Raw genomic sequence first — 12543 nt, 5'->3', positions numbered from 1 at the left:
TGCTGCTTATCAGACCTCCGTCCTTCTACTATTCTTATTTGACTTTCTTCCAACCTTCTTCTTCGACTCCCAACATCTGGAAGATGTCTTTTGTCCTGTCTCACCCATCTCCCCCCCTTTCACTCGGTAACAATTGTCTTCTATTGATCTAAATACAATTTTGCTAATATAGTTACAATTTAATTAGCACGAATCACATTTATCACACTTCTATGGCGTACAGGTGACTGGAGAGCTCTGTAAGGTTGGCAGGGGGGTTGAGTTCCTCATGATTTACGTGGCAGTTTAGTGGTTGTTGTCAAAGCCTGCAGAGGAGCTGAGTCCATCCTAAGGTGGACAGGGGCTGGATTCTATTATGAGGCACAAAGGGATATTTTGGGCTCTCTGCTAGGTTTTGCAGGGATCCCTCATGAGGCACAAAGGATATTTATGGTCTCTGCTAAGGTGTGCAGGGATCCCTCATGAGGTGTGCAGAGGGGTTAAACTAGCCGTGTTTTTTAAGGCTTCTCAGCACAGCAAAGGGACACTGTGGCTCCAGGCTGTGCAAAGTCGGCGGGAAGCTTCCTGCAAAGCCGGGGCCCGGCCCGGGCCCAGCGGGCGGGCGGAGCCCATCCCTTGGGGGCCGGGCGGGGCCTCTGGAGCGGCCGCGCCCTGGTCGGGCCGGGTCCCGCGGCCGGGCCGGGCCGGGTCAGGGCCCCGGCGGGGAAGGGCCGCGGCCCCGGGCTGCGATGGGGCTGCCGAGCTGCGCCGGAGGCACAACAAGGGCCTGGCTACACCCTGGGCCTGTGCTGCAGCCACACACACATTGACAGCCACGGCCATTGGCCCTGGGCCTGTGCTGCAGCCACACACACATTGACAGCCAGGGCTGCTCCCTGGAGCACAGGAGGCACCCGGGGCTATAACTGAGGCCGTGGTTTCTCACACTGAAGGGAGGTTTGCTCTGTTCATTCGGGGGGCACAGCTTAAATCCCAGTTACCTTTGTGCACCCCCTGGGGAGGTGTTAAGGGGCAGAGAGTTCCAGCCCTTCTCAGTGGGAAGCGTGAATGATGATGTGGGTTTTTTTATTATTTGCCCTATAAATTTGTGTCCTGGCTGAGGGTTAAGTTTGCTTACTTTCAGTAGGGCCCTTTTCTTCTTGGTGCTCAGTGGGGCTGCAATGCAGCCAGGGTTGAAGGAGGATCTCTGGCTGCTTGGGCCATGGCTGTGGGACACCTTGGCTTCATCCTTCTTTTGGCTGTCATTTGTGGTGGTGCTTGTGCAGGCATTTTACAGTAACTGGCTTCAGTTTGTTCATCTTGTCACCAACAATTGGGAATAAACCTCTTGAACAGCACTGTAGTATTAAGAGGCAGGCATGACTTTGTTGAAGTGCTGGATGCACAGGCCATTGGATCACAGGGCCTTCTTGGTGGAGCCTTCGGCACCCTGGTGGTCATTGAAGAAGGAAGCTGATTCTTCTGGCAAAAAGATTGTTTTCCATGTGTGGAAAAGAATCACCTTTCATTTTCCCATCCATTTCTATACAAAGTGATACAGCCAAGTGCATTCATATGTCTCTATCTGTCTTGTTAAAATATTTTTCTATCAATCTTACTGATCTGTGCAATATTTCTATGCATGGTATTTTGTTTATTTGGAAATTAGGACACATCTGTTGAGAGCTGGAAAATAATACCATCCATTTTTGATAAAGCAAAGCTTGGGTTTAGGAGCAGACATGAACTGTGATTTCTTTCTTGCTAGACATATGCTGCCTTGTTTAGATTGTCGTTGAACTGAAATCCTGCAAAGCTGGAAAATGACTGGTGGACATGGTTGTAATATCATTAATAGTCCTTTTTTAATTTTAATTTTTTTCTTCTATGATGGTTGGCAAATGCCTTCTTCCTTAAGCTATATGCTGGCAATATTTGAGGTAGAAAGTAATGTAATATTGCATATTTTAGATACTTTATAGTTTTCTTATGAAATTTTATTGCAGTATCTCCTCTCTAAAACCCCCTCAAAACCACATCAGCAGGCCAGCTACTGAGCACAACTTTCTGCATAGCAGCAGCTCATGTTTCTACAGTGGAAGTGACTTTTTGTTCTTCTGCACATGCATCAAACACAACAAATTGAAAATCTCCTAACAGAGGAAAGAGCCTTGTTTAGTGTAGCCTGGACTTTGGAAAGGTGGTTGCTGTTAGATCAATACCCAGCAAACTGCCTACATTTTTTTTGTGACTGCTCTCTGGTGATTTTGGCCTGGCTTCTTTAGGAGGTTAAATTTTAACTTAGAAATGGCACAAGAGCACTCAGTGTGCTCCCGTGGAGCCAGTGCTGTCACAGGACAGATGGAGCTGGGACAAATGGCACATTGATTTTGATCTCAACAAGAAGCCACCACAGCTCCTCATGACAGCAACCCCACAGACTGGAAATGGATGCATTAAAATGAACTCATCACAAAGCTTTTAACTGAAACTCTGACATATGGAGCTTGTTCAGTTCTGCCTCAGAGGAAGGGAGTTTGAAGACAAAGAGGTTTAGCAAGGAGATCCATGCACAGCAAAACTGTCCTCTAGCAAATGAAGTCTTAGGATGTAAACCCTCATCCATAGTCCGGTTTTACCCCTCCATTTACCCAAATTCTTGGTCTTAATTCCTGAGTCGGTAGGAAAATATGACAGGGAAGTGTAGATCCTCCTTTTCTTCTTGAGCTGGGCAGCTTGGAACCTCATCTTCTCCCACAACAGGAACAGACAAACTGCAATTTTGTTATGAAACCCTACTTTGGAAAGTTTGCCCTGTGTTTATTTTTGCCCAGAAGTATCTGAGATTCACTGGAATATTTACAAGCCATAAATAATTGATTTATTGTCGTTTCTATAATCTTTCATATTTTACAACTTTTCTGCTGCACAAGAACCTGGCTCTTGCAGAACTCTTTCCCCATGCATTTCTCCAGGGCTTCTTGCAGATAAGTGTGGGAGTCAGCCTGGCTGGGACACAGAGTCAGCCAGGTTTCACCAAGAAAGAACCAGGCATTGAGTTCAAGCCCTGGGAAACATTTGTTAACTTGGGGAAAACCTAACTGTTCTTCCCAAAGTCCTTAGTGTTGTTCTGTTAATTGGTTCAAATTCTTTTCCCCTATTGGTTATTCATTCCCCTTATATGCTCATAGTTCCAGAAAGTTCTCCCCCCAGGATATCTATTGTCGTGGTCCCCTTTTTCGTGTCCTTGGAGTTTGTCCCCATACAGCATTCAGTTTCTGGGCATTGTCCCTGTTTTATTTTCCATTAAAGTTATTTAGTTTTCGGCCAACTCTGTTGTTCCTGCTCCTTTATTTTGCTACTTAAACCCTCAATATTCCAAACCCGTAAGTTTCGCGGCCACCCTCATTGCCATACATGACTGTTTCTTGAGTGTAAAAATTTTGCAATCTGAAACTTGGACATAAAATATTGAAAAGGAAAGTTGTAAGTACCAAGGGATATTGTGACAGCATCTTTTCCTATAGAATGTGCAGCACCCCAAGGCCTTCATCAGTGGGGTTGTGGGTGCTTGGAGCTTTGTCCTGTGCCACTCTGGGATGCCAGGAAGTGGGACTTCACCTGCCACCAGCTCAGGTCACCCTCTGCCACCACAGCTCCTTGGACCTTGTGTCATCAAAGCAGACACAAAGTGTTTCTGCTACCCCCCTCTTGGCACAATTCCACAGAGAGCTGGAATTGTACACCTACTCACACAGAGCAGGAAAAAAATCTCCTGGCTGCTGGCTTATAAGGTGAGTTGTTCCAGAGTTAGAGCTCTGTGGGAAATCTCTATCCAGCCCTATCCTTTTAATATATCTGTGTGTGGGTGTGAGCATGGATGTATCTTGTGTACAAAGGAAGGAGTGTGCAAGCAACGTGGCTGACACTTTCACTCTCAGTGTTCAATCCATACCCATGGGTACAAAGACATTATGGAAACCCTGGCACAGATAAAACCTTCTGTCCATGGATACAGAGACATCCAAGAGCCCCTGGCACAGACAGACCCTCCTGTCCATGGATACAGAGACATCCAAGAGCCCCTGGCACAGACAGATCCTTCTGTCCATGGATACAGAGAGATCCAAGAGCCCCTGGCACAGACAGACCCTTCTGGCCATGGATACAGAGAGATCCAAGAGCCCCTGGCACAGACAGACCCTCCTGTCCATGGATACAGAGACATCCAAGAGCCCCTGGCACAGACAGACCCTTCTGCCCACGGGTGAGGGAGGGCAGTGGGGGTGAGTGGGCAGCGAGTCCCAAACGGGAACCAGACTCAGCTCCAGCCATGCCAGACCCTACCAAGGCTCAATGCTGGCTCCTCTGGAATGGGAAAGCCCTTCAGCCTTGTCCCTGCCCAGAGGGGCAGTGCTGAGCTGCAGCACAGCTTGTTTTCCTACAGGCTGTAGGAGATGAGAACACAACACTTGCAAACACTGACTGCAAGCCACAGCTCTGGGTGCTCCCCATGAACCTCAGCCCTGGGGCCACCGTGTGCCCCAAGCTTCAGGGGATGCAGTGGGAGCCTGGCTGGGCTCTGCCCTGGGGCCATCCTGCAGTGACAGCTGCAAACAGGGAGCATTCAGCTGCCACAAACAGCCAAGCCAGGGCTGCAGGGGAGCTGGTCCAGCCCAGACTGCACTGTTGTGTGCTGTGCTCTGGGGCTGGGGCTCCCTGCAGAGGGGACTGGACTGAAGTGCCAGAGGAAACAAAGAAGCTTCAGCTGAAGCCTAACTGAGCTGGGTGGGTGGGCGGGCTGGGAGGAGTGGGGAGGCTCAAGGGGAGTCACAGAGCTCATCCTGCTGGAAGGATGAGGAAAAGGGAGTGGGAACTCAGCAGTGAGGAGAGCTGAGGGCTGGAGAGCAGCTCTGAATGACACTAAAATCTCATCAGGCCTCTGAGACATTGCTGCTCTTCAGCCAGTGACAGGATGAGTCCCTAAGCCTGGGGCTTGGTCTTCCTCGTGGTGAGGGGCATCGAGGAAGGCAGCAGTGTGATGGAGACTGTGATGGGCTGGGAACTCACTGGGGGAAAGGAGGGAGCATTTGTGAAGTAAAAGGCAGGTGGGGGGGAGAACTGTTCAGAGAAGGGCTGAGCTACAGCTTGAGCAAGCTGAAAAATGTCATTTGGGGTAATGACAGATTGATTTCATTTCAGATGGTGTTGAACAAGTTTAATTTTTGGGGGGTGTCATGTTTTCCCCTGCAGGTGTACGCTCTGCAAACTTGAGCTGTGTTGCCGAAATGCTCAAGCAAGTCTCTGCTGCAGGTCACACCATTTCTCCTTTGGCTGATTCCGGCCTGGTGCTGAGCTGCAGCTGAGCCCTGGCAGAGCCCAGAGCAGCCTCAGCATCCACAGAGCCCGGCTGCAAGGAGAGAAACCAGAAACCGCCCGTCAGCTGAAGGCTCCTGTCCCCCTTGTCCCAGCTCCCGCCGTGCCCAGGCCATGCTGGCCGTGCCCAGAGCGGTGCCCAAAGCTGCCCATCATTGCTGCCTTGGGCACAGAGCAGGAGGGCAGGACTGTGCCCAGCCTGCAGCCAGCCATGGCACATCCAGCCCCTCAGCAGCTGCCACAGCAGGATGCTCCTGTGCTCGCTGCCATCTCCCAAAAGCTCTTATCTCACCCTGCCAAGGAGACGGGGACCCGCCTCACGCCATCGCTGCTGGAAGAAAAGCTGGTCCCAAACGATGTCCTCAGCCTTCTCCAAGGACACGGCCCATCCACGCTGCAGCTGGGCCCAAGCACTTCCTGATCCACACTGGACACCACCTAGAACACTTCCTTTAGAGAAACAAATAACAAATGAATGAAAATAGATTACAGACAAAAAGGGGAGACACGAGAAAAGGTAAAAAATCTTATCTCTGTCAGGGACTGGAGGAAGGCCCAACCTCTACATGCCAGGGAAAAATTCACCCAGGGGTGAGGGAAGCCCATGGTTTTTCCCTTTCCCCCTGCACTGCCCCCAAAAGTAATGGTGATCTCAAAGCAAGCAAGGGCAGTGGAGCAGCCCAAGCCCTTCCTTGCCTGCAAAGCAAAGCAGCCATGCACAGTTCTGCAGTCCCACCTCTGCTGCTGCCATGGGCTTTGTTTGTGTCAGGCTGGCTGCCCCAGCTCCAGCCCCAGCCCAGGGCACGGTGGGTGCTGGGGGCTGTTGCCAGGGCCAGGAGCCAACTCCCATTTTGTACCCAGCCCATCCCATCCCCCCAGCCCTGCCAAAAAGCAGCTTGGCAGCCGAAGGAAGAATCCGTTTTATCCTCCCCAGCAAAGGGGGAACCTGTGCAATGCCCAAATCTGGGAGCATCCCCCTGGGTCTGCACTCATCTGCAAATTCGCTGTGGAGCCTGGCTTTGAAGAAGGTGCCAGAATCCAAGTCCATCATCTTCAGCTTTTCTGTGGCCAGGTGGAGGAAGAGGTTGTCATCCTTGATGTCTTCCTTGCTGTCCCCAGCAGCAGCAGCCCCACCTGGTACAGCTACTCCAGGGGCTCCTTCTCCTTCCCTGGGGGTGAGACCAGGCTGTCAGTGTTCTGCCCAGGGCCCCAGCTGCCAGTGAACCAGGACAAGCCAAACCAGCTCAGATGGGGGCCACCAGTGCTGGGCAGAGCAGCTCAGCTCCAGCACAAGGGCTGTGTGTTCCCATCTGATGACCCCCGTGCAGTGACACAGGCAGGACAGAAAAGTCTGGGGTTCTTTGCTCCTGATTGCCAGGGCATGGGTGGAGCTGTAACTTACCAGGGCCCTGCATCAAAGCGTGCCTGTGGCTCTCTCCCTTCTTCTATGGCTGATGAATATTCTGCATCCAAGGATGACTAATCAGATCTTCTAATGAGGGCCTTTCCGTGTCCAGCATGGATAAACACCTCCTGATCAGACCTTGGCACTCTGGGGAGAGAAACCAGAAACCACTGGTCAGCTGGAGAAGTCTCCAGTCTGCTTTGCCCCACTCTTCCCATGCCCAGGCCATGCTGCATGTGCTCAGAGCTGGGCCTAAACCTTCCCATCAGTTCTTTGTTTTGGAGGAGAGCAGGACATGTGCCACCCCCTCAGCAGCTGCCAGAGCAGGATGCTCACGAGCCTGCTGCTGTCTCCCAGCACTGGTATTCCCCCCGTGCCCAGAGATGAGGATCCACCTTGAGAGAGCCGTTGTGGCAGTGAGAGCTGATGGTCCCAGCTGATGTTCTGGCCCCTCCTGAAAGGGTGCTCCCCACAGACCATCTGGTGCAGCAGGATGCCCAGGGACCAGATGGTAGCTGGCTTGCCATAGTACCAGCCAAACTTGGTCCATTCCGGGGGGCTGTAGGACAGGGTTCCTATGGAATACAGATACAAGGCCTGACCATGACAAGTTAAAACCCACTCAGTGCTGGGCAAAATCCATGCTTTCATCCTCCCTGCCTGCATGGACCAAAACACGTTATGAGGCCACGGTAAACAAGGTGAGCACAGCAGTGCAAGCCCTTTCTCATCTGCACACCAAACCGGCTGGTGCACAGGTTCTGGCCCCCCCTCTCTGCCACCCCCACCCACAAGTGTTGCTGTCGGGCTGGGTGGCCCAGCCCCAGTCCTGGGCAGAGTTGCTGGCAAAGGCTGCCAGCAAGGCTGGAAGCTGGCCCCCCATTTGCCCCAACTCAAAAGCAACTCGGCTGAAGGCTCAGTGCCATGACTGGCAGCAAAGGGAGAATCCCCACTACCACACCCAGGCTGGGCCAGGAGATGTTGGGCCAGGAGATGCCGGGACCGGGAGCACACCGCTGTGTGGGCTTACCTGCAAAGTGAGTGTAGGCTGTGTCCTGCAGGTAGGTGCCACAGCCGAAGTCAATCAGTTTTGCCTGCCCGGTGGCCAGGTCAACCAGGACATTCTGTGGCTTGATGTCCCTGTGCAGGACCCCGCAGCTGGTGCAGTGCCTCACGGCCTCCAGCACCTGGCGGAACAGCTCCCGCGCCACCTCCTCGGACAGGAACCCCCGTGCCCGGATGAAATGATGAAGGTCCTGGCACCGCTCCGGGCGCTCCAGCACCATCACGATGTTGTTGGGGAGCTCAAGCCACTCCAGCAGCTGGATGACACCAGGGAAGCCGGTGGACACCTTGTCCAGCAGCACGATCTCCAGGGGTGCGCTGGTGCCGTCGGGCTGCGGGAAGACCACGATGCCGTCAGCGGGGCTGATGCCGTGCCAGGGCTCGGGAAGCCCTCATGCAGCCCGGGATGCTCTGCTGGCCCCACGCCCCCTCTCCCTCCAGGGTCCTGGCGGCTTCCACTCTGCCGGGCCTCGGCTTCTCCCGCTGGTCTCGCTCACTCACCAGTTCGCCCCAGTGCCGGACGCGGTTCCGCGGCACCCTTTTGATGGCCACCTGCAAGCGAAGGCCAACAGCGGGCTGAGCTCTCCGCCCGCTCTGCCGAGCCCCATCCTCCTCCTCCTCCTGCGCCCCCTCCTCCTGTGCCCGCCGCCGGCCCCGCCACTCACCGGGGCGCCGTCCGAGAGCCGCGTCGCCGCCCAGACGCTGCCGAAGCCGCCGCGCCCCAGCAGCGAACCCACCCGGTACCGCTGCTTCAGGCCCTGCTGCGCCTTCCCTGCCGGCGAGACGCGGCTGTCAGCGCTCGGCCCGGGGCCAGGAACGGCCCCCGAGCGCCCCTCAGCCGCCCCGGGCCGGGCAGCCCCAGGCGTTCGCTCTTTGGAACGGGACAGCGGCGGCTCGGGGCCGGCGGCCGCGCTGCCGAGCGGCGGAGCTCGGGCCGGGGGAGCCGCAGCGCAGGCGGCGGGAGCGGCCGCGCCGCGTGTGTCCTCCACGGGCCCCGGGAGGAGCCGGGGCCGGGGCCGGGGCCGGGGCCGGGGCTGGATCCCACGTTGGGGCCGGGGCCGGGGCCGGGCTCGGGCCAGGGCCAGGTGGAGCCAAAGGGAGGCGATGCCGCCCCAGCCCCAGGCACTGATGCCCGCCCAGCAGCGCCACCGCCAGCACGCCCAGAGCCAGGCGAAGGCGAGAGCACGGCGGGACGCCCGGGGCCGGCAACGGGGACGGGAACGGGGCAGCCCCGCCCGGGTGCGGGCCAGGGGCATGGCCCGGCCTGGAACGGGGAGTGGGAGACTGGGAGAGGAGGGGGACACAGGGATAGGGAGTGAGAGTGGGTGCGGGACTGCGGGAGAGGGTGTGGGACAGCGGGAGAGGGACAGGGGAAACAGAGAGTTGATAAAATTTGTTTGTTTTGCTGCTGCTGCTGCCGCTCTTGCCGCTGCTGCCGCCGCTGCAACTGAAGCCCTGGGGCCGTTTGTCCCCGTGTCCGTTTTTCCGTTCCCTGCTCACGCCCGTGCCAAGCCCCGCGTGCCCCAGGGGCACCCCCTGAACCTTCTCTTCCCATGGAAAAATCGTCTTTCAAGTGCGGGCATCCACGGCCAAAATTGGGAGTCTGCCTCCAGAATTCTGTATCTATGCAAGGATAGCTCCCAGACAAAAGCTCCCAGGACTGTGTAGGCTCCCTTGGCTTCCTGAGGGCCAGCTCTCAGTGCCTTTGAAACACTGGCACTCCCTACTTTCCTTCCTATGGAAAAGAACTGTCCTTCTTGTCCTGAAGCCCATGGACAGAACTGGGATTTGGCCTCCCAGATTCCATCTGTGCAAGGATTTCTCCCAGACTAAGAGCAACAGGTCTGGCTTGCCTTGGCCTCTGGTGACTGCCTCTCATCTGCCTTCAAAACCCTGGGCTTCTGTGCTTTCCTTCCTACAGACAAGAACTGTCATTCATGTCCAGGTGCCCATGGCCTCAAGCACATCACCACTTTATAGTGGTCAATGGAGCTCTGTGCTCAGGGCACTGGAGACCGAGGAGAGCAGAGGAGAGCCCTGAGAGGGATTGACAGGCAGTTTCAGAGATGATGGATCCTTTTGACATAGTAGAGAATATCCAGAGAAAGAAACAATTAATGCCAAGGGCAGCTGGGGAGACCCAGACTGGAAACAAGGAGAAAGGAATCTCTCTCCCAGGGCAGGGCTGTGGTACAACACATCCCCCAGAAGAAGTCTGGGCCAGCCCAAGGCACAGGGATGTGCAGCAGCTGAAAGGTTCTTCTGAATTGGACTCCTGCAAGGGTTTGTGCAATCTCCTCTTAGGCCCTGAGCTTCAAGGGCTCAGCACCAAATGCACCACAGGGCTCATTGGGGTCAAGCCAGTCCTGACAAACCATGGCTCTGCATTGGCTTCCCTCTGGTCTTCTGCAGTTCATGAGGAAGGTTTCTTTCTCCAGTTACAGAGAAATACTTCAAAGACCATGTAAGAAATACCCATTCCAGTTTTTAAGGGTGTATTTTATTACTGCTTTCCAGAAACAATAAAGTGCCTGTCTGCATAACATTAAGAATGGAACTCATTACAGGCTGCCCAGACTGCTTTGTGCCATGTGTCTTTTTTGCTATTCTAATTAGTGTGTTCTACTTTTCCTCTTTTTTTTTTTTTTTTTAACTTTTGATAATATTTTCCATAAAGGAATGCCATTAGTCACAGTATTGCTACATCAGTATCTACTGGGCTTGTGTTAAGCAGAGACAGTAAGGAGCCATGATCACTGTGCATTGAAGTAAAATAAAGTGTCCTGCTGTGCCCTGTGTGCCCCAGGTGCTTCCTGAGCCCTTGTCTGTCTCTGCAGGGCAGTGCCTGTGAGCAGAGTGGAGGGAAGAGACTCCCAGCACAGCAGCACAGATGCAGGTGGTTGTCAGCTCCACTTCCTGCCTAGAAATCCTGAAACTGCTTCTAAATGCTGCTCTGCTCTGATGCCTTGAAGAGCTGGAACAGAGGCTACACACAGAGTTCAGGGGAATAAAATGGAATAAAATGGGTATTTATTGAGAGGCCACGAAAGGCCTACAAAAGCCACACCCTAGCAGTATGAGTGCTACAGTTGTGACCCCAGCTTGGATGGCTCCAAGATGGAAGCAAAAGAGGGGGTTGGTCACAAAATCTTACACTTTTATAGGTTCTGGTTAATCTGCATGAACCCACTCTCCACCTTTCCACGCAGTTTGTGCTTAGGGCCTGAAGTTTGGAGAAACTGTCCTTGAGTTCTTAACTAGAATAGGACTGTTTTGTCTTCATCACTCTAGCACATCAGAAAAGCACATCCAAGGAGAACAGGAAAACTTAAAACTAAAGGCATCATTTCCCCCCTTTAGAGGCCTGACAAGGCCTCTATCTTGTTGAGTCTCTATTCTAAATATTACTAACAACAAGTATTTAATTACAGATAAGTGACCAATAATAATAAATACCTAACATTAAATAAATACCTAGTACTAAATACATACTTAAAAATAAATGTAAACATAAACCTAATGTCCTAGGGTGATGTTATGGTGTTTGTATCTCCAATCGTGTGTTCTGATTATGTTTGGTATTATGTCCTGTGCTTCCAGGACTGACTCTGAAAGTGAAGCTTTGTTTTGTCTTGTTATCAGCCGGCTCACCTCCCCCATGGACTATGTTTAGGAGAGGTTTTAGCTCGGCTTGCTTGCTTGCTTGCCTGCTTGCTTGCCTGCTTGCCTGCTTGCTCGCTTCTGCCTCTTTTTCTTTCCTTTACTTTGCCCTTGCTTTTGCTTATTAGTTAGTTCAGCTAGGCAGTCCAACTTTTTCCCTGGACTGTTTTCTTTTCCACCCCGTCCCCTCCCTCTCCTGGATACCATCTGAACCTGTTCTGGACGGGGACCTGGGAAACCCCAAGAAACACCAGGAGTCTGCATTCTGTCACCTGCAGCAGTCATTCCCCAGCGCCAGAGACTGATAACTGAGCGACCACTCGCCAGAGAGACTGAACTTGTCATCCCTTCAGAACGGTGAAAGAGTTTTTTTGTCAGCTGGTGTTGTTTTTTTCCCTGTGCTGGGGAGTGTCTTGCTTGTTAAATAAACAGGGTTTTTTTCCCACTCTTCTCTGAGGCAATTCTTCCCGAACCCGGTGGTGGGGGGGAGGAGTCGTGGGGTTTGCTGTCTGGGGGCTCCTTCTGGAGGTTTTCCCCCAAATTTGCCCAAAACCAGGACACCTAAGAATAATGAACCTCTAAGAAGAATAATATCTTACACAATCAAATGTTATATAAAAGAAAAGTAATTAGACCCAGAAGAAAAACTATCATTACCACCAGTCTTTGTTGTTATAATTGTTCAGAAGCAGAAGCTTTCTTAATTCTGGAGTAGTGAATCCAGGGTCCTCTGCCAGCAGCTTTGATTAGAGTGAAGGTAGTCAGCAGGACTTTAAATTGTTCTTTCCACTTGGCTTGCAGAGGATCACTGTCCCACCACTTCACATAGACCCAGTCTCCAGGCTGGAACAGATGTGCAGGGGTGTCCAGTCCTATGGGTCTGGATAGCATGATGTATCTCTGAAGCTTTTGGAACTTCTGCAAAGTGAAACTGAGAGCCATTAAATAACACTGTAAATCACGTTTCCTCTTCATGTGAATTAATTTCACCTGGAATATGTGGGGTTTTACATGGTCTACCATATGTTAACTTTTGCTTCAATCAAACTATGAAACAT

This window comes from Sturnus vulgaris, unplaced genomic scaffold (assembly GCF_052056855.1).
Source record: "Sturnus vulgaris isolate bStuVul1 unplaced genomic scaffold, bStuVul1.hap1 Scaffold_155, whole genome shotgun sequence".
NCBI classification, from domain to species: domain Eukaryota; kingdom Metazoa; phylum Chordata; class Aves; order Passeriformes; family Sturnidae; genus Sturnus; species Sturnus vulgaris.
This window is presented reverse-complemented; position numbering follows the sequence as displayed.